Genomic DNA, 25,894 nt, shown 5'->3' on the forward strand with positions numbered 1-25,894 from the left:
GTGGCACAACTTGACTAGAAGAAGGGATCGGTTGGTAGGGCATGTTTTGAGGCATCAAGGGATCACAAATTTAGCATTTGAGGGCAGCGTGGAGGGCAAAAATCGTAGAGGGAGACCAAGAGATCAATACACTAAGCAGATTCAGAAGGATGTAGGTTGCAGTAGGTACTGGGAGATGAAGAAGCTTGCACAGGATAGAGTAGCATGGAGAGCTGCATCAAACCAGTCTCAGGACTGAAGACCACAACAACAACATAAAAGATGTTTAGATATATGGATATAATGAGATTAATTTTTCGGCGCTCGAACAAGCACACTAAGTTGGGCTATGCCTGTAAATGGGTTAATATTAGTTCATATTAGTTCTGCGTGGGCGAAATAGTCTTTCTCTTGCTGTAGATTTATGCTTAGCAATTAATAATACTACGTCCGATCGCCGTAACCACCAACAAAATCATGACCGTGTCCATCATTCCTTTTGTAATCGGATCTTCGTATTGGCTCCGAAGTACATAGGTAGGCTTCTTAAATTATTCTTTACTACAGTTACGGCAAGAAAAAAGGATTAAAAGTGAGATAGTGTTAATACTTTCATCCTTCTTTACCTCCTCTGCATTACTGCATATGACGTGTCACTGAGCACATTTGTACTATGCATGCAGTACACGTGAGGTGCCTAGTTGTTTCCACTGCCCTGTGTGGAATTCATAAGTTCTTGTAGACTTCACTAAACTGCTGTCTTCATGGTGATGATGTCCCCAGCGCAGAAAACAGCAAGCAGGTCGTGGATTCTTTTTCTTGAGGCTGAAATTAACTTCGCAAGGAACTGCTGCTGCGAATAAACTATAACTCATTTGGGACGCTACTTGCGTTTTTATTGATACAGACACGAGAAACTATTCTTGATCACAACGCATTGAACATATCTTTCCACAGTGATTATATATCTGGCTAAAATAACGTGAAATACATCCTGCCACAGACAACATGTCTGTCTACTGGAACCGTCAGAACTGGAGAATAAAATTACATGAATCAAATACTACTATTACAGACAACATGTCTGTCCAAGCGACGGTCGGAACTGTAGTAAATAAAATTGCATGAAACAGATACTGCTATAACAGACAACATGTCTGTCTACTGGAACGGTCAGAACTGGAGAGCCGGACTGCCCGAAACATTTCGCGCGCCAAGCCAGCAAGGCGTGACCCGAACGCCACTGAAGTGCATCGGCAGTAATGTGGTCAGTCTTTTGTTTTAGTAATACTTTAATTTTAATAATTTTGAAATGACTGATTGATAACTTGCTGTTGAGAGATGTTTATTTTAAAAAATGAAGTAATTTGGAGGACAGGTTTAATTAATAATAGCAACTAAAGTTTAACGTTTTGGCGTCCTACCGCCGAACACAGCAGCCAATCACAGAGCAGCAGCATCATGCAGGCGGTCTTTCTTACGCGAACGGTACCGAATCTAACATCCCACACTGCGTCATCTCTATGCATCTTGCATCTCCACTGCCCTGGAAGTAGCTTCCTGGAGCCTAATATGATGGCTGAATAAGCCAGAAATACTATTACACAGTACTACTTGGAATAATAACTCAATTTTTCACTAGCGAAATACGAATGTATTATTTCTTGTACACACATCAAAAATACAGACTTTTTTACTTATTCTCTCAACCCAAAATGACTACCACAGATCACGCTCTACAATAACGTGTGTGTACCTTCGTTCATTAGCAGAGAGCGAGTTCTCCCTCTTACCGAGGAACAGGAAAAACATCTTATGTTTTTTCAACATTTGAAAATCAAAAATACATGGCGGTAGGCGCAGGCTCTACGCTGAACTATCGCTTCACCTTTCCTCTTTACCTTTAAACAAAACGAAAAGATAAAAGTAAGAAATGCAAAAGATACATCACAGTGGCGGTAATAAACAGACTTTCAACGCGAAATGGTAGTTGGAGCTAGACGCATGTGAGTTCCATTTCGGAAATAGTTATGACATTCAATATTGTGAGATCCACAGCGTCAGAAGTGTACCGAGAATACAAAATTTCAGGCATTACATCTCACCACGCACAACGCAGCGGCCGACTTCTTTCGTTTAACGACCGAGTGTAATATACTGCTTATTCCTTGCTACTGTAGTGTTATCTTGAAGCTGTGAGAAAGGAGTACAGGCGCGGAAGCAGACACAATGCTGAGGGCAGACGAAACTAGAAGAGATATTGTTGCATGAAGTAAACCGTAAGGGGAGAGCCCTGCGAAAATGCAGGCGCCCCCAGACGCGGTCCCAGGGCGCTAGTTACTCTTCAAGTAATTAACTTGTAACTTCATATGTCGTGTAGACGCTGTAGTAGGTTGCCACCGTAGAACTTTGTAACCAACAGGCACGTACTAGAGTATAAAGCCAGCTTGATACCAGCCCAGAGAACAGCAACGTCAGTAGGCTCACAGGAGTTAGAAAGAGAGCGGAAACGCCAAAAAACTGTTGACCCAGCAGTCCCTACTCCGGGGAGCCTGAGGGGCGGGGCTAAATGACGTATAGCTATAATGTTGCAAGCCTTATTTGGCAGAGCAGCTACGTTTAGCTCTCAGCTGAACAATGTTGATACCAAATGCGGACTTAGTTAGTGCAGCTGCATTAACATCACCGCCTTATGAGCAGTAGAGAGGAACTAACTAAACCGTGATTGGCAGGCGCCTGCAAGAGACCTGCGGCATTGGCTGGGTGGCTTTAAGTGGGTAAAACAGTGCCCCCACGCGACTCTTGAAAACTCCTAGATTCCTCATTTTGGCGGAGTTCTCAGTCAGACGATCTGGGCGCCGAATCCGCGTCCGTCGACTCCAGCCTCGGTCCAGCTCCGCGTAAGTCTGCTCTCTCACTTGGAGTGTCTCAGTGAACAGTGTCACATTCAGTATGTTTTGTTTTGCAACTAATTTGTTGCCTTAAGATGGTGCTAGTGTTTTCTGCTGTGGTTAGCATCCACTCCTGGGACTTCTGCACTGGCTTCTGTTGTAACAGTGTTATTCATGCTTTTTCTAACCCTAGAACTAGCCTCCAGTATATTAGCTAGTCCTGTCTGGAATAAACAATTATTTCAAAACGCTGCTTGTCCAAGAGTCTCCACAACGAGTTCCCTACCAAACCTCACCACCTGCATTTCTAGTAAATGCCTCTACCAGTGTTGGCTCAGATGGAAGAAAAAATCAAATACCTTCACTGCGAATTGTCATCCTGCCTTCTGCTCTGTTGAGTGGTACTTAAGATAGGTAAATAAATTAGTGAAATCAATGTGAAGTGAAGTAGAAATTAGAAAATAAATGAAAAACTTAGTTTAGTTTAGAGAGTTACACACTGGCAAACAGCGGGCAGAGCAGCAGTGACAGAAGAGCCAATGACCATGAAGTCAGCACGTCAGGAGAAGCCATCGCCCTCCCCACACAAGCGGAAGCTGTCGATTCAGCCGTCAGGGCATTGCCCGACCGGCTCACGTGTTTCTCAACTGTCACATGTGATCGAAGGCCCTCGCCAACATTCCAAGAGCCAATGACCGACGTTAAGAAGATTCTTCGAGAAGTTTTTCAACGTGCAGAAGACGTAATGACCGTGAAGTCGTTCACCTCAAGTGAAAAGTGAATAAATACGCGAGACGCAGTGGGCCTGACAGGAGTAGTTTTCAGTTCAGTTTTGGAGCTGAAGACCGTCATGCAGGAAGAGACTACATCGTACACAGAAGCACCAAGTCCGCCGCTGTGATGGAAAAGCAAGCCGCAGCCTCGCCGCCAGAAGGTATTTGAAGACTGATTTTTACGTACCCGGGTGACTCGTGAGGATGGGAAGGAGACGGTCTCACATCAGCAGTCACCTGGTGATGAAGATCTGACAGCCAAAGACTGGCAGGCTGGAGTCCGGGACACTGGCCTTCCCCCGCCGCACCGCACCGCTGGCAGACGCACAACACTGACACACGCGGCCGCTTAGAAAAGAGAAACATTGGGACGCCACATCCAAGGTATCATCATCCGATTCACGACTTCGTTCTCAGTAATTAAACGGGCCGCCTAACGATGCGAGTCTCCAGTCAACTGGGCGAGACGGCGACACGAAATACACACCGCCACGCGTAATCAGACGCTGCCGCTCACGCAAGTAGAAGGCTTCGCAAACGACACAGCTGCCGCTCTCCCAGCCAGAACAATCCAGTAAGGAAACCATGTACAAATCTTTGAATAAAAGTTATCTTATGTAAAAATACTGTTTCATTCTACCTCATAGCCGGCCGCGGTGGTCTAGCGGTTCTAGGCGCGCAGTCCGGAACCGCGCGACTGCTACGGTCACAGGTTCGAATCCTGCCTCGGGCATGGATGTGTGTGATGTCCTTAGGTTAGTTAGGTTTAAGTAGTTCTAAGTTCTAGGGGACTGATGACCACAGATGTTAAGTCCCATAGTGCTCAGAACCATTTGAACCATTTTTCTACCTCATACCCTAGCCAGGGAAGAACCCACCCTGCCCACATGTGGTTAAGAGAGAAAAAGTAATTTATTTACTGTTTTCCACCCTGACGTAATGCTTTAGAATCAAATGCCCTTTGCAGTAATGCTCATCCTGACAATTGACTAGCATCAAAAGAGAAAACCCAGGTACAGCTCTGTAACCATTCGGGAGTGCAGACTGACCGGAAACCCCTTTTCTCCCTCTCCCATCTATGTCAGGACACGACACGAGAACAGCGGCGTTTGTGTAGAGTTGTCAGTGCTAACAGACAAGCAACACTGCATAACCGCGAAAGTCTACATCGCACGTACGACGAACATATCCATTAGGACAGTGCACCCAACTTTGGAGTTAATGAATGGGCTATGGCAGCAGACGACCGACGCTAGTGCCTTTGCTACCTGCTCCGCCTAGCCATCTCTCCTGGGTTCGTGACCATATCGGTTGGACGCTAGACGACTGGAAAACCGAGGTCTGGTCAGGTGAGTCCCGATTTCAGTTGGTATGGGCTCATGGTAGGGTTTGAGGTTGGCACAGACACCACGAAGGCATGGACCCAAGCTGTCAGCAAGACACTGTGGAAGCTGGTGGAGGCTCCATAACAGTGTGGGCTGTGTTTACGTGGTATGGACTGGATCCTCTGTTTCAACTGAACCAATCATTGATCTGAAATGGTTATGTCCGGCTACTTGGAGACCATTTGCAGCCCTTTATCGAGTTCATGTTCCCAGACAACGATGGAATTTTTGTGGATGACAATGCGCCATGTCACTGGGCAACTGTTGTCTGCAGTTGGTTGTGAAGAATGTTCTGGAAAATTGGAGCGAATGATTTGACCACATCCACATCTACATCTACATCTACATACATACTCCGCAATCCACCATACGGTGCGTGGCGGAGGGTACCTTGTACCACAACTAGCATCTTCTCCAAAACAGAACGATGGAAAAATGCAGCTCAATCAGAAGATATGGTGGTGATAACAAAAATCCCACAGCAGCTCAATTCAAAGCAGCCTACAAACGATTGCTTATCCATCAGCAGGTAAGAGAGTCAGAATTTGGATCTACTTTGGATGCTGCAGATTGTTCCATTCTCAGTGTATCTTCTGGACTGGATGTGACCCAATCTAACCCATTTACATCAGTTATCAATTGTAATTCAGAAAAGTTAGGCCTAGATGTTGCATCGGTCTCTCATGATCACTCATACAGCATTCCTGCTGTCTCATTTGAACAGCTGTCAAATTATGTACGGAATGTTGTTGCATACATAGCAGGATTCATTGTGCGTAAATTGACTAAGTCAGTACATTGTGCAGAATGTGCTAATTCCTTATGTGGGGCAGTGGACAGTGACATTGGACTAATCAGAAGAAAGAATGTGGGAGGTTTAGTTACACCTTCTGCTGACGTTATTAAAATTTGCAAAGCAGCAGAGCAAGCTTGCCCAGATTGCCCGACATGAATCCCATTGAACACTTATAGGACAAATCGAGAGGTCAGATCGTGCACAAAATACTGCTCTGACAACGCTTTCGTAATTATGGACGGCTATAAAGGCAGCATCGTTCAATCCTTCTAGATGAGACTTCCAACTTGTTGAGTCCGTGACACGTCGAGCTGCTGTACTATGCCGGCCGAAAGGGTGTCCTTCAGGGTATTGCGAGGTATGCCACGACTTTTGCCACCACGGTGAACGTACTAGAAAGATCGGCAAAATAAGTTTATTACGATCCGGAAGTACACTAGTGCCCATTAAAATTGCTACACCACGAAGATGACGTGCTACAGACACGAAATTTAACCGACAGGAAGAAGAGCCTGTGATATGCAAATGATTAGCTTTTCAGAGCATTCACACAAGGTTGGCGCCAGTGGCGACACCTACATCGTGCTGACATGAGGAAAGTTTCCAACCGATTTCTTATACACAAACGGCAGTTGACCGGCGTTGCCTGGTGAAACGTTGTTGTGATGCGTCGTGTCAGGAGGAGAAACGCGTACCATCACGTTTCCGACTTCGATAAAGGTCGGATTGTAGCCTATCGCGATTGCGGTTTATCGTATAGCGACATTGCTGCTCGCGTTGGTCGAGATCCAATCACTGTTAGCAGAATATGGAATGGGTGGCTTGAGGAGGGTAAGACGGAACGCCGTGCTGGATCCCAACGGCCTCGTATCACTAGCAGTCGAATGACAGGCATCTTATCCGGATGGCTGTAACGGATCGTGCAGCCACGTCTAGATCCCTGAGTCAACAGATGGGGACGTTTGCAAGACAACAACCATCTGCACGAACAGTTCGACGACGTTTCCAGCAGCACGGACTATCAGCTCGGAGACCATAGCTGCGACTCTCCTTGACTTTCATCACAGACAGGCGCCTGCGACGGTGTACTCAATAACGAACCTGGATGCACGAATGGCAAAACATCATTTTTTTTCGGATGAATCCAGGTTCTGTTTACAGCATCATGATGGTCGCATCCTTGTTTGGCGACATCGCGGTGAACGCACATTCGTCATCGCCATACTGGAGTATCACCCGGCGTGATGGTATGGGGTGCCATTGGTTACACGTCTCGGTCACCTCTTATTGGCACTGACGGCACTTTGAACAGTGGACGTTACATTTCAGATGCGTTACGACCGGTGGCTCTACCCATCATTCGATCCCTGCGAAACCCTACATTTCAGCAGGATAATGCACGACCACATGTTGCAGGTCCAGTACGGGCCCTTCTGCTTACAGAAAATGTTCGACTGCTGCCCTGGCCAGCACATTCTCCAGATCTTTCACCAATTGGAAACGTCTGGTCAATGGTGGCCGAGCAACTGGCTCGTCACAATACACCAGTCACTACTCTTGATGAACTGTGGTATCGTGTTGAGGCTGCATGGTCAGCTGTACCTGTACACGCCATCCAAGCTCTGTTAGACTCAATGCCCAGGCGTATCAAGGCCGTTATTACGGCCAGTGGTGGATGTTCTGGGTACTAATTTCTCAGGATCTATGCACCCAAATTGCATGAAAATGTAATCACATGTCAGTTCCAGTACAATATATTTGTCCAATGAATACCCGTTTATCATCTGCATTTCTTCTCGGTGTAGCAATCTTAATGGCCAGTAGTGTAAACTAACGGCTTCTTTTGCCATTCACACATTAATTTTGAACTACACGGCTCGAGGATGAAAAGAAATGTGAACTGGCTTCTCTTGCGTCAGGTCCCCAGTAGTTTATCTGTATTCGGATAAAACGAACTTCCGTCACTCATGGAAGATAGTGTGATAGTGCCCGAAAACGTCGGAGGGAGTCATGTGATCGACACTGGATACGGGGTATAGATGTGCGATAGAGTGTGTAGCGGGAAGGCAGGAGAATATAAAGGAACGCGATTTTTCTAGCGTGTTCATACCGGCGTTGTATTGCACTACCAGCGAGTCAGACGCGGAACTATGTAAGTTATCATTATTTCACAGTTTCCGTACTGAGAGTGTAATTTTTTCACTGGTCAACGTAAGTTAACCTACAGTAGGCGGCCGTATTATTAGGAGCAGTAGTCAGACTTTTGCATTTTCTAGTTTAATGGTATTTTTCTGATAAATTGTTGGTTGTAGGTCTCTTATCTATTATTTATTTGTGTCAGTATTCTGTTGGGATCAGAAAAACAACAAAATATGCAGGTAAAATTATTTTTTTACATTCTGCAGAAGTAATATTAGCACTGACAAAAATTTAATACAGTAAATTTCAAAATTTAGTGATGCCACTGTTTGCTGTAGTAAGAGCTTCTATGCGTCGGGGCATGCTCTCTACACATTTTTTTTTTTATTTTCTTGGATTTCGGAGTTACGATGCCATTCTCTGATGAGAGTTTCAAGTAGCCGGTGGCTAATGTTTGATGAATGTGTCTCCATTTTGCTGTCATAGACTCATGGTGCAAAATCCAAAGTACGGGTGTATTGGTTGGACTATGTGAGGAAGATGAGTGATAATAGTAATGATACTTGAAAAATGACTTAGTTTTTTGACCAAAACGCAGTCGAATCCTTTTGTTTTTACCCATCAGAAAATCACGTTTGACCCCTTAGGCCTCAGGGTATAACTACCCCCAGCTTGGGAACCACTGTTCTAGCAAAGCGGGAAGTATGCTATAGGTTCTGATGAGTGAGTTTACGTGTTTCGAAACGTGTGACAAACTGCTGAATAACTTCATCACATTGACTTAGGAGCTTAAATTTTTTACATCGCCAAAGAACCATAGACTTAAGTATGTGACACATACTTGAAATTCATTCATCAAACTGTTCTAGAGGAAAAAAGTTCTTAACAGACGAAAGGGACAGACAGAGCTATATAAAAATGAAAAAACATATCGTGTGATATAATAATAAAACAACGATTTTTCTGATTTTTACTTTACTTGTACTGTAAAACCTTCTTGCCAAATTTCATGTTTCTAGGTCACCTGGAAGTGCACTATAGGTTTTCATGAGTGAGCTTTCCAATACCAAAATATGTGACATAAATTGTCGTATCTCTTATTGTATTTACTTATAAGTTAAAAATTTTTACACCGACAGACGATCATAGACCTTAGTATGTGATACAAATTTCAATTTGATATTCCAACCTGTTCCAGAAAAAAAGGATCTTAACAGACAAATAGACACACAGACGGATAAAAATGACAAAAAAAAAATTATCGTGTTATACAATTACAAGTAAACACTTTTCGGAACTTTCCCTTTACTTCTAGTATGAAACCTTGCTTCTTGCCAAATTCGATTATTCTCAGTCCACGGGAAGCAGTCTATAGGTTTTGATAGTGAGTTTTTGATTAACAAGATATGTGACATAAATTGCCGTATCTGTTGACTGAAATGACTTACGAACTTAAAAGTGTTTCACCGCCAAGAGACCATAGACGTTAATGTGTGACATAAATTTGGCTTTGATACGTCTACCCGTTCTTGAGAGAAAGGATTCTTAACAAACGGACAGCCAGACAGCCAGACGGACAATATGGAGGTACTATAAGCGTTCCGATTTTTCGGACTGAGCCAAGGAACCCTAAAAAATGTCAGAGGTGCACAATTACCACATTTAAGTAATTTAGAATTTATTAATTTATGATTCTGTATCCTAAAAAAGCAAGATGGAATTAATTTGACATTTTATAAATGAGATTTCATTAATAATTTTATACGTAAATAATTACAAATCATAGAATTGATGTGACATTTGACTTTAAATTTGGGAAACTAATGTATCCATATCAGGTTCGATCGAAGTCGTTGCAGTTCTCACGATGAGCTCAAGGTGTTCGTCTCAGACTTAGGTTCTACTTTTACTCCTTATATGATTTGCTCTTGAAAACAACTTTTCACAAACGTACGGGCCTCCAAACAAAGATGACATTACGTAACACATGACTGTGCAGCGAGGGATATTTGTCTCTGGGCGGGAATGATTTGCAAGAGTCCAAGAGTGTCACTCGATCAAATTTTTGCTTTAGTTGGTTGTCAGAGTGCATCTCTACGCATTATATCTGAAAATTTTCTGGCAGTGTTTGTACGTTCTCGTATATTGTTTGTAAAATGTCCCGCAAAAACACAAAAATATTGATTTTTTTTTCGATATCCTGAAATCAGTTTTCAACTTCTTGCATCAAATCGAAAAGTTTGGCTGCGTATTTCATCCCGTCCTCAGGATTATGTTTGGCCAACGCGTCGAAATGAAAGAAACTCTTTGTACTTGTGCTTGCCATAATTTCAGTTTTATTTAGAATGCGTTTATTGTTTGAAACTTTGAACCGATAAGGAGGTTTCTACATTGAAAAAGCCTGTTGAAGTCACCTAAATGAACTGTCGAATCTACCAAAAATACTAAATCTACCTCCCTGCTGGCATCGTCAACTTCTGGTACAGATTTTGCTTCTGATATCATGAAAGATTTGATTTCATGAGTTGTGCTATCAAATCTTTTTAACACCTGGCCTCGACTGAGCCACCTTCCTCCTGTGCAATATACGATATCCCCACAGTCAGCATCCAGACTTCTGAAGGGAATTGACGATTGATTCAGTCCCGCAGGAAGTTAGCCCGTGGGTTGTGAATGAAAAAATTGAATTGAATTTAAGCTTATCTCTTTGTACCGATCAACTTCACACGGAAGTAAAAAGATTTCGTGAAAGTGCGTTGTAGAGACGTTCATGTTAAAATATGATTCTTATTTGTAGCAAAGGATATGATATCAAATCAAACCCGTTATAAGAGAAATACAACACGTCAGATAGCAAACATTGGCAGTAACTCCAATCCGCATGAATATTTCTAACTTTACCGACTTGTAGTGATCAGAACCATGGCGAAAAACGTTCTTTATCATAACCGTACAGAAATAACATGGAATATCCTTGTATTTTCGTAAATTAGTTTCATTATACGTCTCTAAATCTCTAGTTTCTCAAATAGAACCGAAGTAGCCGTAAGATAACAGACAAACGCGTCTGTCAGATCGGTCGGTTATGAGAACGAGGCTGTACGGTTTCAAGTACCGTACGGGCGGTCGCAATTTGAGAATAGCATCGTGTGGCTGGAATATCAAATTGAAAATATCCAATTTGTCTTAACTTTTTTTTACATAAACGGATTTTTTTTTCGATAGTGTGTTAGATGCTCAGTTCTTCGGACCTCTTGCGGCTGAGACCTACCTTCTCTTGTGGGTGGAGGAGTCTTCCCGTAAATCGCAGTCTGGCTTTTGCCTTACCCGTATTTAGATGTATGTAGTCGCTCCATCTTGAACCTCTCTATGCGAATTCGCGCCATTTCCCCTATGTCGGCAATGCAGATTTTCAAGGCATTCAAGTACTATTTCTGAACAAACTATTAAAGGTAGAACACTGAAACTTGGAAATGGAATTTCCAGTAACCATTGCTTTAATATTGTGCAGATTCAGGCACATTGAATTTGTAGAGTTCTGTTGACATTTGTTTAAAAAATTGGCTTATAATTAAAGAACAGAAACTTGTTTTTGAGCCTGGACCAAAAGCAAAACACTTGCAAAGCGAAATGTCCATCTGTCTGTTAGTTTGTTGTCTTGGAACAACTGCAGAATACTTCAAGTTTCTGTGACATATAGTTCTAAATAATGGTACGTATAGGGGGAAAATATACGTTTGAGAAAACTTGGTTTAAATTCTTATAATTTTGTTTGTGTATTACACTCCTGGAAATTGAAATAAGAACACCGTGAATTCATTGTCCCAGGAAGGGGAAACTTTATTGACACATTCCTGGGGTCAGATACATCACATGATCACACTGACAGAACCACAGGCACATAGACACAGGCAACAGAGCATGCGCAATGTCGGCACTAGTACAGTGTATATCCACCTTTCGCAGCAATGCAGGCTGCTATTCTCCCATGGAGACGATCGTAGAGATGCTGGATGTAGTCCTGTGGAACGGCTTGCCATGCCATTTCCACCTGGCGTCTCAGTTGGACCAGCGTTCGTGCTGGACGTGCAGACCGCGTGAGACGACGCTTCATCCAGTCCCAAACATGCTCAATGGGGGACAGATCCGGAGATCTTGCTGGCCAGGGTAGTTGACTTACACCTTCTAGAGCACGTTGGGTGGAACGGGATACATGCGGACGTGCATTGTCCTGTTGGAACAGCAAGTTCCCTTGCCGGTCTAGGAATGGTAGAACGATAGGTTCGATGACGGTTTGGATGTACCGTGCACTATTTAGTGTCCCCTCGACGATCACCAGTGGTGTACGGCCAGTGTAGGAGATCGCTCCCCACACCATGATGCCGGGTGTTGGCCCTGTGTGCCTCGGTCGTATGCAGTCCTGATTGTGGCGCTCACCTGCACGGCGCCAAACACGCATACGACCATCATTGGCACCAAGGCAGAAGCGACTCTCATCGCTGAAGACGACACGTCTCCATTCGTCCCTCCATTCACGCCTGTCGCGACACCACTGGAGGCGGGCTGCACGATGTTGGGGCGTGAACGGAAGACGGCCTAACGGTGTGCGGGACCGTAGCCCAGCTTCATGGAGACGGTTGCGAATGGTCCTCGCCGGTACCCCAGGAGCAACAGTGTCCCTAATTTGCTGGGAAGTGGCGGTGCGGTCCCCTACGGCACTGCGTAGGATCCTACGGTCTTGGCGTGCATCCGTGCGCCGCTGCGGTCCGGTCCCAGGTCGACGGGCACGTGCACCTTCCGCCGACCACTGGCGACAACATCGATGTACTGTGGAGACCTCACGCCCCACGTGTTGAGCAATTCGGCGGTACGTCCACCCGGCCTCCCGCACGCCCGCTATACGCCCTCGCTCAAAGTCCGTCAACTGCACATACGGTTCACGTCCACGCTGTCGCGGCATGCTACCAGTGTTAAAGACTGCGATGGAGCTCCGTATGCCACGGCAAACTGGCTGACACTGACGGCGGCGGTGCACAAATGCTGCGCAGCTAGCGCCATTCGACGGCCAACACCGCGGTTCTTGGTGTGTCCGCTGTGCCGTGCGTGTGATCATTGCTTGTACAGCCCTCTCGCAGTGTCCGGAGCAAGTATGGTGGGTCTGACACACCGGTGTCAATGTGTTCTTTTTTCCATTTCCAGGAGTGTATTTACAAATTCTTGCAACACTATTTATGATTAATATTTTCCTGATCGTTATTCAACGTCATGCGACTCGTAGACATCTCCTCTTTTATATCCGTAATTCTTGTTTCCTTCCTCACCTCTTTTGTGCAATTGAGTGCAGTTATGTCTGCTTTAAGAACCATCTGGCGAGCAAGATGTATCAGACAGGCGAAATACCCTCAGACTTCAAGAAGAATATAATAATCCCAATCCCAAAGAATGCAGGTATTGACAGATGTGAAAATTACCGAACTATCAGTTTAATAAGTCACAGCTGCAAAATACTAACGCGAATTCTTTACAGACGAATGGAAAAACTGATAGAAGCCGACCTCGGCGAAGATCAGTTTGGATTCCGTAGAAATGTTGGAACACGTGAGGCAATACTGACCCTACGTCTTATCTTAGAAGGAAGATTAAGGAAAGGCAAACCTACGTTTCTAGCATTTGTAGACTTGGCGAAAGCTTTTGACAACGTTGATTGGAATACTCTCTTTCAAATTCTGAAGGTGACAGGGTTAAAATACAGAGAGCGAAAGGCTATTTACAATGTGTACAGAAAGCAGATGGCAGTTATAAGAGTCGGGGGATATGAAAGGGAAACAGTGGTTGGGAAGGGAGTGAGACAGGGTTGTAGCCTCTCCCCGATGTTATTCAATCTGTATATTGAGCAAGCAATAAAGGAAACAAAAGAAAAGTTCGGAGTAGGTATTCAAATCCATGGAAAGGAAATAAAAATTTTGAGGTTCGCCGATGACATTGTAATTCTGTCAGAGACAGCAAAGGACTTGGAAGAGCAGTTGAACGGAATGGACAGTGTCTTGAAAGGAGGGTATAAGATGAACATCAACAAAAGCAAAACGAGGATAATGGAATGTGGTCGAATTAAGTCGGGTGATGCTGACGGAATTAGATTAGGAAATGAGACACTTAAAGAAGTAAAGGAGTTTTGCTATTTGGGGAGAGAAATAACTGATGATGGTCGAAGCAGAGAGGATATAAAATGGAGACTGGCAATGGTAAGGAAAGCGTTTCTGAAGAAGAGAAATTTGTTAACATCGAGTATTGATTTAAGTGTCAGGAAGTCGTTTCTGAAAGTATTTGTATGGAGTGTAGCCTTGTATGGAAGTCAAACGTGGACGATAAATAGCTTAGACAAGAAGAGAATAGAAGCTTTCGAAATGTGGTGCTACAGAAGAATGCTGAAGATTAGATGGGTAGATCACATAACTTATGAGGAGGTATTGAATAGAATTGGGGAGAGGAGGAGCTTGTGGCACAACTTGACTAGAAGATCAGTTGGTAGGGCATGTTCTGAGGCATCAAGGAATCACCAATTTAGTATTGGAGGGTCACGTGGAGGGTAAAAATCGTAGAGGGAGACCAAGAGATGAATACACTAAGCAGATTCAGAAGGATGTAGGCTGCAGTAGGTACTGGTAGATGAAGAAGCTTGCACAGGATAGAGTAGCATGGAGAGCTGCATCAAACCAGTCTCAGGACTGAAGACCACGACAACAACATGTCTGCTTTAAGAATTCATGAAAAATCGATATTTCGTAACCCCATTCTTGTGTTTGCACCTGAATAGATTCCTAGTCTCTCCAGTATTGCAATTTTTCTTGATATGCCGTCATTAAAGCGTAAAACAGCATCCAATTCACCAAATTTTAAAGTTTGATGGTGTACAAACAAATTCTAGAATTCGGAAATTCTAGAATTCGGACTTTGATTGAGCATATCATCATTAGCACGGTTACTAAATATAGGTTTTATTGCGCACGTAACTGCTAGCGGAAAAGTGTTTATGCTCATAATTTTCGACAGAATATAATGCTCGTTTATATTCGCTGCAACATTCAGGACCGCTTGGGTAACGGATGTGTTGTGGGTCTTAATCGTTCCACGTTGAATCTCTCTGTGTGTACTTACGGAAAAAATGGCGCCTGCGGCTCTTCTCATACTTTCTAAATCATTGAAGTTCCTTCTTATGGCTAACCCTTAATAAGTTTGCAGCTTGTCTATTTCAGAATTAGTGAGACGTTCTTTTTTTCCCCAAATAAACAAAAGAAACATATCTTCACCTCGTATCGACAAACGACATTCAAATGTTACCTAGGTTACAGGCTGGAAAACTACTGAAATATAAATCAGAGATGGTTACATCCAAGCCCCTACCACGCCGTAGCGGAGAAGCGACGCAACTGTCCCCCAGTTGAAGCAGCTGATCGCCGCCATTTGCAGGGATGAATCCTAGTACTGGGGTTGTGATTTGAAGTATATGAGACCAAAAGGAGCAAATTGAAGTACAAATTAAACACATGTTTGTTTAAAAAATACTGAGTATTCGAGTCTATTTTAAAAGTATACGTAAATGAATGGTTTCCTAATTTCCGAAATACGTCTGCATAGAGACGCGAAATTTAAGAATGTAAGGTTCTTCCCTGACAAGATGGAGCGAATTTACATCGAGTCATTTGCATTAGATAATTACATGAAACTTTTAAAGTAGCAGACAGTATGATTATTGTTTAATTCATGTAATTTTCCTGTCAGGTCCTGTTTCATTTTTGCCGACTACTGTGTACATTTTTCACACTTACTTTTGTTTAGCACAGTATTGTCTACACTCGAATTTTGGTATGATTAATTGTAATAACCCATATGACTTTAAATACCGTAGGAATTTTATTCGCACATTAGTGGAAGTAGTTGAGTTTGCAACATTTGATAAAATATTTGACCATTTACGAAGTATAATCACCACCTGACAACACATATTAAGTATCTAAACGCAATTATTCGACGTACCTCTAATTCATACTTCATATATATTTGATTAAAAATTTAAATACCTATCATGTGCCTACTTCTTCATTTAGTTCAAGTTAGTACATTAACACTGTTAGTATTTTTAGTAATTTATATGCAAATACAATATAAGTACTTGACATGCAACAAAGTACCTTTGTCTGTAATCTAACACTGCAACTTTTTCCCTATGTAGCTTGCAGTTTTTGTGGCAGAAAGTTTATTAGATACAGTATAAGGTGTAAATATCGACATCAGGTTAGGCTATAGAACAATCTGCTGTCAACTACATTTAGCATTTGAATTAATTGGCTTTGCAAACACTATACCTCTTTCAAATGAGTTGGAAATACAAATACTGTCGGTATAGCGTCGTCCTTCAGTTGACGTCTATTTACATAATTTTCCATGTAACAATTATCTTCAAAATGAAGAGAGCACAGCAAATGATTTGCTGCCGTTTGGAAGTTCTCTCTCCGAGTAGCAACAATCCATTTCCGATTTAGAAAATCATTTGTAAGCGGAAATCTAAACAAAAACAAACGCTCATGATGTATTATTTCTCCATGAAAATACTATATACAAGTAACAGAAAGTAACAAACAACCAGAAATGACTGACCTGTGAAATGTAACATTGTTTCCGTCTTCGTCTTTGCTTCCATTCTCACTGTTGCAATTAAAAGCAGCACACGAACGAACCATGTTTACGCACTGTTTTCGTCCAAATTGCGGCTTCTATCACGTTCAATGTGGGGACGCAGCACTAGCGCCAATGCGCGGTCTAGTTTTTGTTTAGTAAGTCTATGATTGAATAAAACGTCCTCGGTTTTCCAGCCGCGTCAATTCAAATAAAATGCTTTTATTTGAATTGACGCGGCTGGAAAACCGAGAACGTTTTATTCATGTATGCCGTCGCGAAAGACTCCGAGGACACAAGTCTATGGTTACATCACGTGGAGACAGCACGAAGCCATATGCCTGAAAAATAACAGGAACGCGGAAATCGGCGTGGACGTGCAACGTATTGTAAAACTGTCAATATCTCGAAAATAATTTATCAGATTTTCATGAAAGAGAGTTCATTTTACACAAAAAACCTGCGGAGCGTCTGAAATGACAAAAAAAGCAAGAAATTTCGAGTTTTTGGTTCCATGTAGAGCATGTTCCTCTTAAGAGCTGTCACTTCTTCCAGTGTTTGCTCTGCAATCGTGTATTCATGCAATAATTATTGTTTGTGTCTATTTAAGATCAATTCGGTACATTTGTTTATTTTGAGGGTCACCTGACAATCCCTGTACCAAGTGTTGATCCTCTGAGGGTATTCCGGCATTCCACTATCTTCAAGTGTCGCGGCTTCCCTGTATACAATAGTATCCACTGTGATGAGCCTCGTAGATCTTCCGACGTTATCTGCTACGTCATTTACGAATATTGTGAAAAGTGGTTGCCCCTTAGGGTAAGGCCGAAGTTGTTAGGTTGCTGCATAAGTTCGTAGCATTTTGGTTTTGCATGTTGGTATTCCAGCTGCTACGGGTTTGTTAATCGATTTGTAATGTCGATGCATTAAGTTGTTCTGAAAGCGGTGCTGATATTCAAGACAATGAAAGCGGGTTAAAAGCCGTGAGCTATCTGGGGAAGTTAACCTTGCATTACTGAGCAACTGTTTCACCAGGTATCCAGTCTAGCTTACCAAATTCCCAACCAGACTAACATTAATTATAATCTTTTAATAGTCATCTCACGACAACCGGTGATATATATATAAAAAGAGAATTTAAATAAAAAGAAATAAATCAGTTTATATTTGGACGTTTATGTTAACATTGATCACTGTTCCGTTAAAATTTCAGCATATTAAACTTGATTCATAACTAAACTGGTGCCTTATTTAGGATTGTGAAAATGTGATTTTGTAATCTTACGGAACACATCAAATATGGAGCCAAGATTGTGAGACTGCATACAACACTGCATTCATAAAATAACACACGAAGAACGTTGAAACTCATGCAAAAGGAAATTAACCACAACCAACCGATTCAATTTTCACCCAAAGAAGTTACGTTCGTAGCGCAATCCTGTCCGTCATGAAATTACCACGCACTGGTATACTAAATTCATACTAACTCTCTGTGAAATCTTCCCGAAAAGAATATCTGAGGGCTACTTTGATGATTACACCACATGCTTCTCGTGGTCAACTTGGTTTACACTAAGAGTGTAACTGCACAATAATTTTTATAATTAAAAAACGGAAGTGACCAGAGAGGCAGCTTCCTATACCAACATGACAAGGGACGGACAGGACCATACTAAGAATAGAAACCTCTTTGCTTTTAGAAAGCGTAGCTACCTGTTCCGACGTTGGTCCTACTGTTATCTAGCAGACAGGCTTGTCTGCCACCATCAGGCATGCAACTAGAAATACATTTGTTCATTCATCGTTTCACACAGAAGGGAAGGGGGGGTGACAGTATCTTATCATATACAGTATATAAAAGAAAGCGGATGTAGGTTCTGTATGAGACTGTGTGACATGAATTACATATAAACTGTGATTTAAAGTGTAGTAGTGTCACAGATCGTTCTTGATTATGTGTAAATGTAACAAGTTCCACTGCTCAGTCTCCTCCCAGATATAGTCAGAAACACCACAGTAAACTTAGAAGTGAAATGTATGCCGTAAATGACAACAGATTTAAGAAACTAACATGAAAGGAATCCAACAGAGACCTTTCAGATTGTCTTTTTTTATTTGTAGTTCACTGTTGCTGTTTGAGTTTACACATCGTCATTTTGTCATTTGGAGATATAGTAGCAGGTGGAGCTGTGGACGCTGGAAAATGGAGTGTCAATTCGAGAAATAGGAACATTCCTGACATGTTCTTCCATTTGAGTTCAATAAAGAGGTGGCAGCAGCAGAGGCAGCCAGAAGCATTTGTGCCCTGTATGGGGATAACGCCGATGGACAAAGCAAAGCAAAAAAATGGTTTTCTCGTTTTAAGGAAGATCCTTTTCACATTAGTGACTCTCCTTGCGCAGGAAGACATTTGGGGTTTGATGAAGATCGTTTAAACGCATTAATCCACAATGATCCACTCATTCTACTCGAGAACTGGCAAATGTGGTGAACTGGGGTCATACCACCATCGTGCGACACTTTCCTGCAATGAGAAAGGTTCAAAACTAGGGTGCACGGGTACAGCAAATTCTAACCCAAAATCTCAGACATCAGCGGCTCGCCATATGTGCATATCTGGTTGCTCGTCATCAATTGACTCGTGAACAACGCCGACCATTCCTATCCAGTATCGTTACTGGCGACGAAAAAAAGTGTCTTTATGCTAACATATGGGAAACAAGGTATGATTGAGCCCAAATAGAACAGCAACTTCCCGTGCAAAGACCTGAGCACATCCAACAAAAGATAACGTTTTGTATATGGTGGAACACCGGCTGTTTGGTGTTCTACGGATTGCTTCCCTGAGCTATATCAGTGCCGAAATTTATTGTCAACAACTGCGACGTCTTGCGGACGCCATCCAAGAGCAATGACCAGAGAGAGGGACTGCGTTAAGTGATGCCACTCCACGATAACGCCAGCCCGCATTCTCCTGCACTGATAAAAAACGCTATTCAGAAGTTAGGTTGGGAAATCATTCCGCTCCCACCTTATTCATGTGGTCTTGTGTCCTCAGATTTTCACCTCTATCGAACAACCGTCAAGGAACAACCTTTCCGGAGGAAAATAGCTCTGAACATGACGAGTTCTTCTCCACAAATCCACGTGATTTCTACAGTCCCGGAATTGACAAGTTACAACCAGTGCTGGCAGACTGTTGAACAGTAAAGGGGAATATACACTGAAGAGCCAAAGAAACTGTACACCCGCCTAATATCGTCAGGGCCCCCGCGAGCACGCATGCAATGCCACAGCACGACGTGGCATGGACTCGACTAACATCTGGAGGGAACTGACACCATGAATCCTGCAGGACTATCCATAAATCCGTAATAGGGCATGGAGATCTCTTCTGAACAGCACTTTGGAAGGCATCCCAGGTATGCTGACTAATGTTCAAGTCTGACACTCTGTAGCAATTCTGGACGTGTGTGGTGTCACATTGTCCTGCTGGAATTGCCCAAGTCCGTCGGAATGCACAGTGGACATGAATGGATGCAGGTGATCAGACAGGATGCTTACGTACGTGTCACCTGTCAGAGTCGCATCTAGACGAATCAGATGTCCCCTATCACTCCATCTGTAGACACTCGACACCATTACAGAACCTCCACCAGCTTGAACAGTCCCCTGCTCACATGCAGGGTCCACGGGTTCTTGAGGTTGTCTCCATACCCGTACACGTCCATCCACTCGATACAATTTGAAACGAGACTCGTTCGACCAAACAACATGTTTCCAGTCATCAATAGTCCAATGTCGGTGTTGACGGACCCAGGCTAGGCGTAAAGCTTTGTGTCGTGGATTCATCAGGGGTACACAAGTGGATCTTCGGCTCGGAAAGCCCATATCGATGATGTTCCGTTGAATGGTTCGCACGCTGATACTTGTTGATGGTCCAGCACTGAAATATGCAGCAGTTTGCGGAAGTGTTGCACTTCTACCACGTTGAACGATTCTCTTCGGGCGTCGTTGGTCCTGTTCTTGCAGGATCTTTTTCCGGGCGCAGTGATGTCGGAGGTTTGATGTTTTACCAGACTGTTTACATTCACGGTGCACTCGTGAAATGGTCGTCTGGGAAAATCGACACTTCATCGCTACCTTGGAGATGGTGTGTCCCATCGCTCGTGCGCCGACTATAACACCAGATTCAAATCACTTAAATCTTGATAACCTGCCATTGTAGCAGCAGTAACCGACATAACACCTTCGCCAGATACTTGTTGTCTTATATAGGTTTTGCCGACCGCAGCAGCGTATTCTGCCTGTTTACATATCTCTGTATTTGAATAAGCACGTGTATACCAGTTTCTTTGGCGCTTCTGTGTATTATTTATGAAAAAAGGCTTCCTTATGTGTATCTGTTGCCCTTTTTTTTTTATTCCGATTTTGGCCGTCTAGGGACCGCGTTAAACAACTATTTTTCAATGTACATTTCTCCTATTGCGCTCCTCCTCTTTTCTCTTCTGCCAATATGTCTTCATCCTCTCTCTGTGCTGCTCCCTTCGGTCTTCTGTCCACACTGTTCCTCCAGTTCTTCTCTTCTTCACTTCAACACTGTTGCCTTTATTGAACTTGAAAAATCTACGAACCGATGCACAGGCCCAATACTCTTACATCTGAAGATCTCTTTCTCTCTCTCTCTCTCTCTTTTCATCTCCCATTGGCTATCTCTCTGTCTCTCTCCCCGATAAATCTGATATGGACGATATGCTGTGCTCTATTTGCTGCCAGGTCTTCTATTTAGTCTCAAAGCTGCTGATATACCGTACGCTCTTATTTTGTTCATTAGGTAACAGTGTGGAAATTTATAGAACTGTTTCCAGAAGTGAGAGAACACGGCATCTACCAGGGTGCCTGTATTTACCGCTTTTTGGGTCTCGTGGACGTACAGTGCGAGCTGGGTCTCACGCGATCGTTGTTTTCGCCAAGCTGATTCCTACAGAGGAGGTTTCCAGGCTCCAGAGATCTTATAATACGCGAGCAGAAAACAAATCCTAAAATTCTTCAACATAATATCAGTGTCCTAGATCTTTAATTGTACTTGCCAGTTTAACAACCCTTTTTGGAAACGGGAATGACCTGCACGTTTTTCCGATGACTAGGAAATATTCGTTTGTGCAGAGAACCCCAGTAGACAGATGAGCAGGCTGTTTCGCATATTCTGTGTCGGATCGTATAATTGTTCCGTCAGGTCCAGCGACCTTCCCTCCACTGACATTTCTATTGCTTTTCGTTCCCGCGATCACTTAATTCGATGTCTTTGATTCTGACGTTCGTGTTACGATTGAAAGGAGAAACGGCTGTAAAATCTTCACCACTGAAACAGTTTTGGAGAAAGGAATTTAGTATTTAGGTGTTCTTTCTGTCATTCTCTGTTTCGATACACTGAAGAGGCAAAAAAAAAAAAAAACTGTTACACCTGCCTAATATATCCAACCAGCTAATCCGGTTCATGGTTTATTGTCCGCTATGCAAGTTGCAGGTTGCATGGCTTTCAGGGGTAACAAAAATTTCTTTTTAACATTTCGTGTAGTTATTGACCGAATTCAAAAATATAAAATTCTTCACAATGTTATCATTAACGGGTTAAATCTTATATTAAAGGTTTAACGAAGTACGACAAGCATTACAGTTAGAAAGTACGGATACGTCTAGGGCAGCCTATCCCACAATGCGCAGATACCCACAATATATTCATTCAGTATTTCAGAATGAGAGTACTTAGTGACATCCAACTAAACGTAAAAAGTTTTCCGTTTAGCCCTGACTACCGCCCATTTGAACAGCTATTCGAACATATGCCGTATTGAAGCTATGTGACAGTATGTTAAGCAAGGTTTGAACGACTAACAGGACCTAGTGCCCAGACAAATTGTGCGAGACGATAAAGTCCTTTTGCAAAAGATGTTAATTGGGCTGAAAATTAATGTTCAGATACCCGTACTATTTTCATGTGCACCGTTCGGATTTTACGCGCGAATACGCGCAAAAAAACACGTTTTTCTGGAAGGATTTAGAAGCGTGCCACTTCTGTAATTTAAACTTGTACGAATCGGTTCAAACTTTGCACCAAGGTAGGTAAATGAATAAATTCAAAATTAACAAGTATCCACTGTCGAGATACAATGGTTTAAAGTTGACCTAAATGTAACACGTGAACTGAATGGGCTGAAACGGTTTAAAGAGATTCAAACATACAAAAATGCGTTGGTACATAAAATTGAAAACTCGCTTTAAAAAATCTAGCTTCATTCGGATTCTACGTGTAAAAGAACGTTTTTGTGAGGTTTTTATTACTCACACCACTTCTATTTTTCAAATTAAGTGCAAAAAGCACGTTTCTCTGGGAGGTTTTTGAAAAGCAACACTTATGTACTTTAAACTTTTACGAATCGGTTCAAACATGCATAAGGTACATAAATGCTTTAAGTCAAAATGTAATTTTGTAATACAATAATCTTTATACGTTGTCGAGAGGCGACGGTTTCATGTCGAGGTAAATGTAGTGGGTCCCTCCCGTTGGAGGTTCGAGTCCTGCCTCGGGCATGGGTGTGTGTGTTGTTCTTAGCATTAAGTTAGTTTAAGTAGTGTGTAAGTCTAGGGACCGATGACCTAAGCAGTTTGGTCCCTTAGGAATTCACACACATTTGAACATTTAAATGAAGTGCGTAAACTCCACTCCTACTTGAACTGAATGCGAGGAAACGGTTTAAAATGATTCGAAGCAATAAAAAATGCATTCTTACAATAAAATGGAAACCTTGTTTTCAAAAATTTAGCTTCATTCTGATTTACTTGCAAGAAACACATTTTTGTAATTTTTTTTGCGCACGCCACTTATACGATGGTTGCCCAGAAAGTAATGCACCACACTTTTTTTCTTCAACAATTATTTATTGAACATAATGAGAATTACACAAATGAAAGAATAGTGTTTTATCTACACACCCTAGTTTTCCATGTAATCTCCATCCCGTACTATGGCCTTCCACCAGCGCGAAACAAGGGCGTGTATGCCCTGTCGGTATCAGTCCTTGTCCTGGTGGTGGAGCCAGTGCTTCACTGTGTGAATCACCACATCGCCTTCCTCAGAATGTCTTCCACGAATGGCTTCTTTTAATGGTCCAAACAAGTGGAAGTCCGAGGGGGCTAGGTCAGCGCTTTAGGGTGGATGGAGTAACGCTGTCCGACCCTGTTTTGCGACGTGTTCAGCAGTCCTCAGACATGTGTGGGGCCGAGTGTCATCGTGTTGCAGCAAAACATCTCCTGTGTTGCTGTGGTGCCGAAGTCGCCAGAAGCGTGTCTTGAGTTGTGTCGATGCGTTGACATATGCTTCTGAATTAATGGTACCGCCTCTTGGCATCACATCAATGAGAATCACACCTTCACAGTCCCAGAACACGGTGATCATGACCTTACCAGCGGCAGCAGTTGCTTTGAATTTTTTCATCTGTGGGGAGTGAGAATGGCGCCATTCCATCGACTATCGTTTTGTGTCGGGCTCAAAATAGTGAACATAGGTTTCATCACCTGTCACAATCTGGGACAAGAAGGCCTCCCCCTCAGCTTGAAAAAGTTGCAAGGAATCAAGACAAATGTTTTTTCTGTGCGATTTGTGATCCACCGTTAGACACTACGGAACCGATCTTGCACACACTTAGGAATACCCAAGAGTGCGGATAATTGCGTCCACAGTTCCTTTGCTGACTGACAGATACAGCCCCGACTGACGAGTCGTAATGCGTCTGTCCTCGCGGATGACAACATCAGCTCGCAGCAACATGTCAGGTGTGACAGCAGTGGATGGTCTCCCCGGCCGCTGCAAATCGTGGAGCTCCGCCGAACCGCCCTCTGATGAACTCACCCTCCGTGTCCAGAGAATAACTGTTCTTCTGTCGACAGCAGATGCTCCATAGACTTTGCACAAGCGTTCGTGAATATTCCCCACAGCGTCTTTCTCGGCAGTGAGGAATTCAATGACGGCAAGGCACATGATCTACAGACGCCATTTTGAAACTGTCCTACAGCTACGCTATCTGTCGCAAGTGACGGAAACTTGGCGCGCTCACTCAGGAGACTTCAAATCATATAACATACTTAACTGAACCAAAGAATTTACTTTATTTACTGGCGATTCATCAAGAACATTGACACATTTAATCACACTAGGTGAGCGTGGAAGTAGTTGCCAGGAAGTAACTGATGGAAAATTACTTTTAACAAATATGAATTTATTCCTAAAAGCCTTTTCAAAACAGATTTAAAATTATAAGCAGAAAAGCACCCTCGAAATATCAAGTTACAGTTTTCTTTAGAGGCAAAGAACAATATTAACAGTAGGAGCCTTCGGGCTGAGAAGCTTGCCTCCTCATGGCCGTGGTCATGACCACTCACAACAACCTCTGAAAGACTACGCTGGTGCAAATCTGCAGCGCACCAGATTACCTTAAACAAAAAATTTTAACAACTCACACAAACATGTAAACTATACACCCCGTAAGAGGAATGGAAATGGTACAACCCTCAAATTACTTGCCACCCAAAATGCAATTTTTAAAGGACTCTTACGGTGGAAGTGTGGCAAGCTTATAACCTAAAATAACTATTTAAATAATACTCATAAAATACAGACTTACATAAAATGTACAACATGCTCTACATGACACATATATCACCTCGCAAGATGATAAGCAAGATAGAAATACATTTCAAGAATTCGATCTTCAAGCAATAAATGCGTTAACACCGAATCCGACAAACATGACAGAGGCAGCTATTAACGTACGGCAGCCCGACAGACAGACAGACAGACACTAACTGCCTAACAAATGCGGACGAGAGACAGACGAGCAAGCTGGAGACGAGAGACTGACCACGAACACAAGTAGAATTTAACAAGTAAATGAAACAACATATCACGAATCACTTAACCTTTAATAAACTGCGATGCCTGGCGAAGACCTGGCGCAGCACCCTCCAAAACGCTCTCCCGAACCGTCCGCTGGCAGCCTCTTCATCGGACGCAGGAAGGCGCGCCGATCTCCCGTCTCACGGCGTCGCAGCTCGCCCCGGCCAGACCGATGTCGTGGTTGACTCCTGTTGCTCTCGTGTCGACCGCGAAGCCACTACCCCTCCTCGCTATACGCCGCGGCTCACTGGACTCACGTGGCGACCTCACATGCGCCGACGCTCAAGGCGGACAAGTCATCA

The 25,894-nt window shown here is 43.1% G+C and overlaps 1 protein-coding gene across 1 annotated transcript in view; it reads left to right on the forward strand.

The window, feature by feature from the left end:
• Positions 1 to 7,906: 7,906 nt before the first annotated feature.
• The window catches only part of LOC124552701 (F-box/LRR-repeat protein 7-like), a 129,244-nt gene continuing 111,256 nt past the window's right edge, over positions 7,907 to 25,894 (forward strand). Inside the window, exon 1 of the mRNA XM_047127041.1 lies at positions 7,907 to 7,976. The gene's annotated coding sequence lies outside the window, so the exon portion shown is untranslated. The remainder of the gene's footprint in view (positions 7,977 to 25,894) is intronic.

The sequence above is a fragment of the Schistocerca americana genome, chromosome 10 (genome assembly GCF_021461395.2).
Source record: "Schistocerca americana isolate TAMUIC-IGC-003095 chromosome 10, iqSchAmer2.1, whole genome shotgun sequence".
NCBI lineage: Eukaryota > Metazoa > Arthropoda > Insecta > Orthoptera > Acrididae > Schistocerca > Schistocerca americana.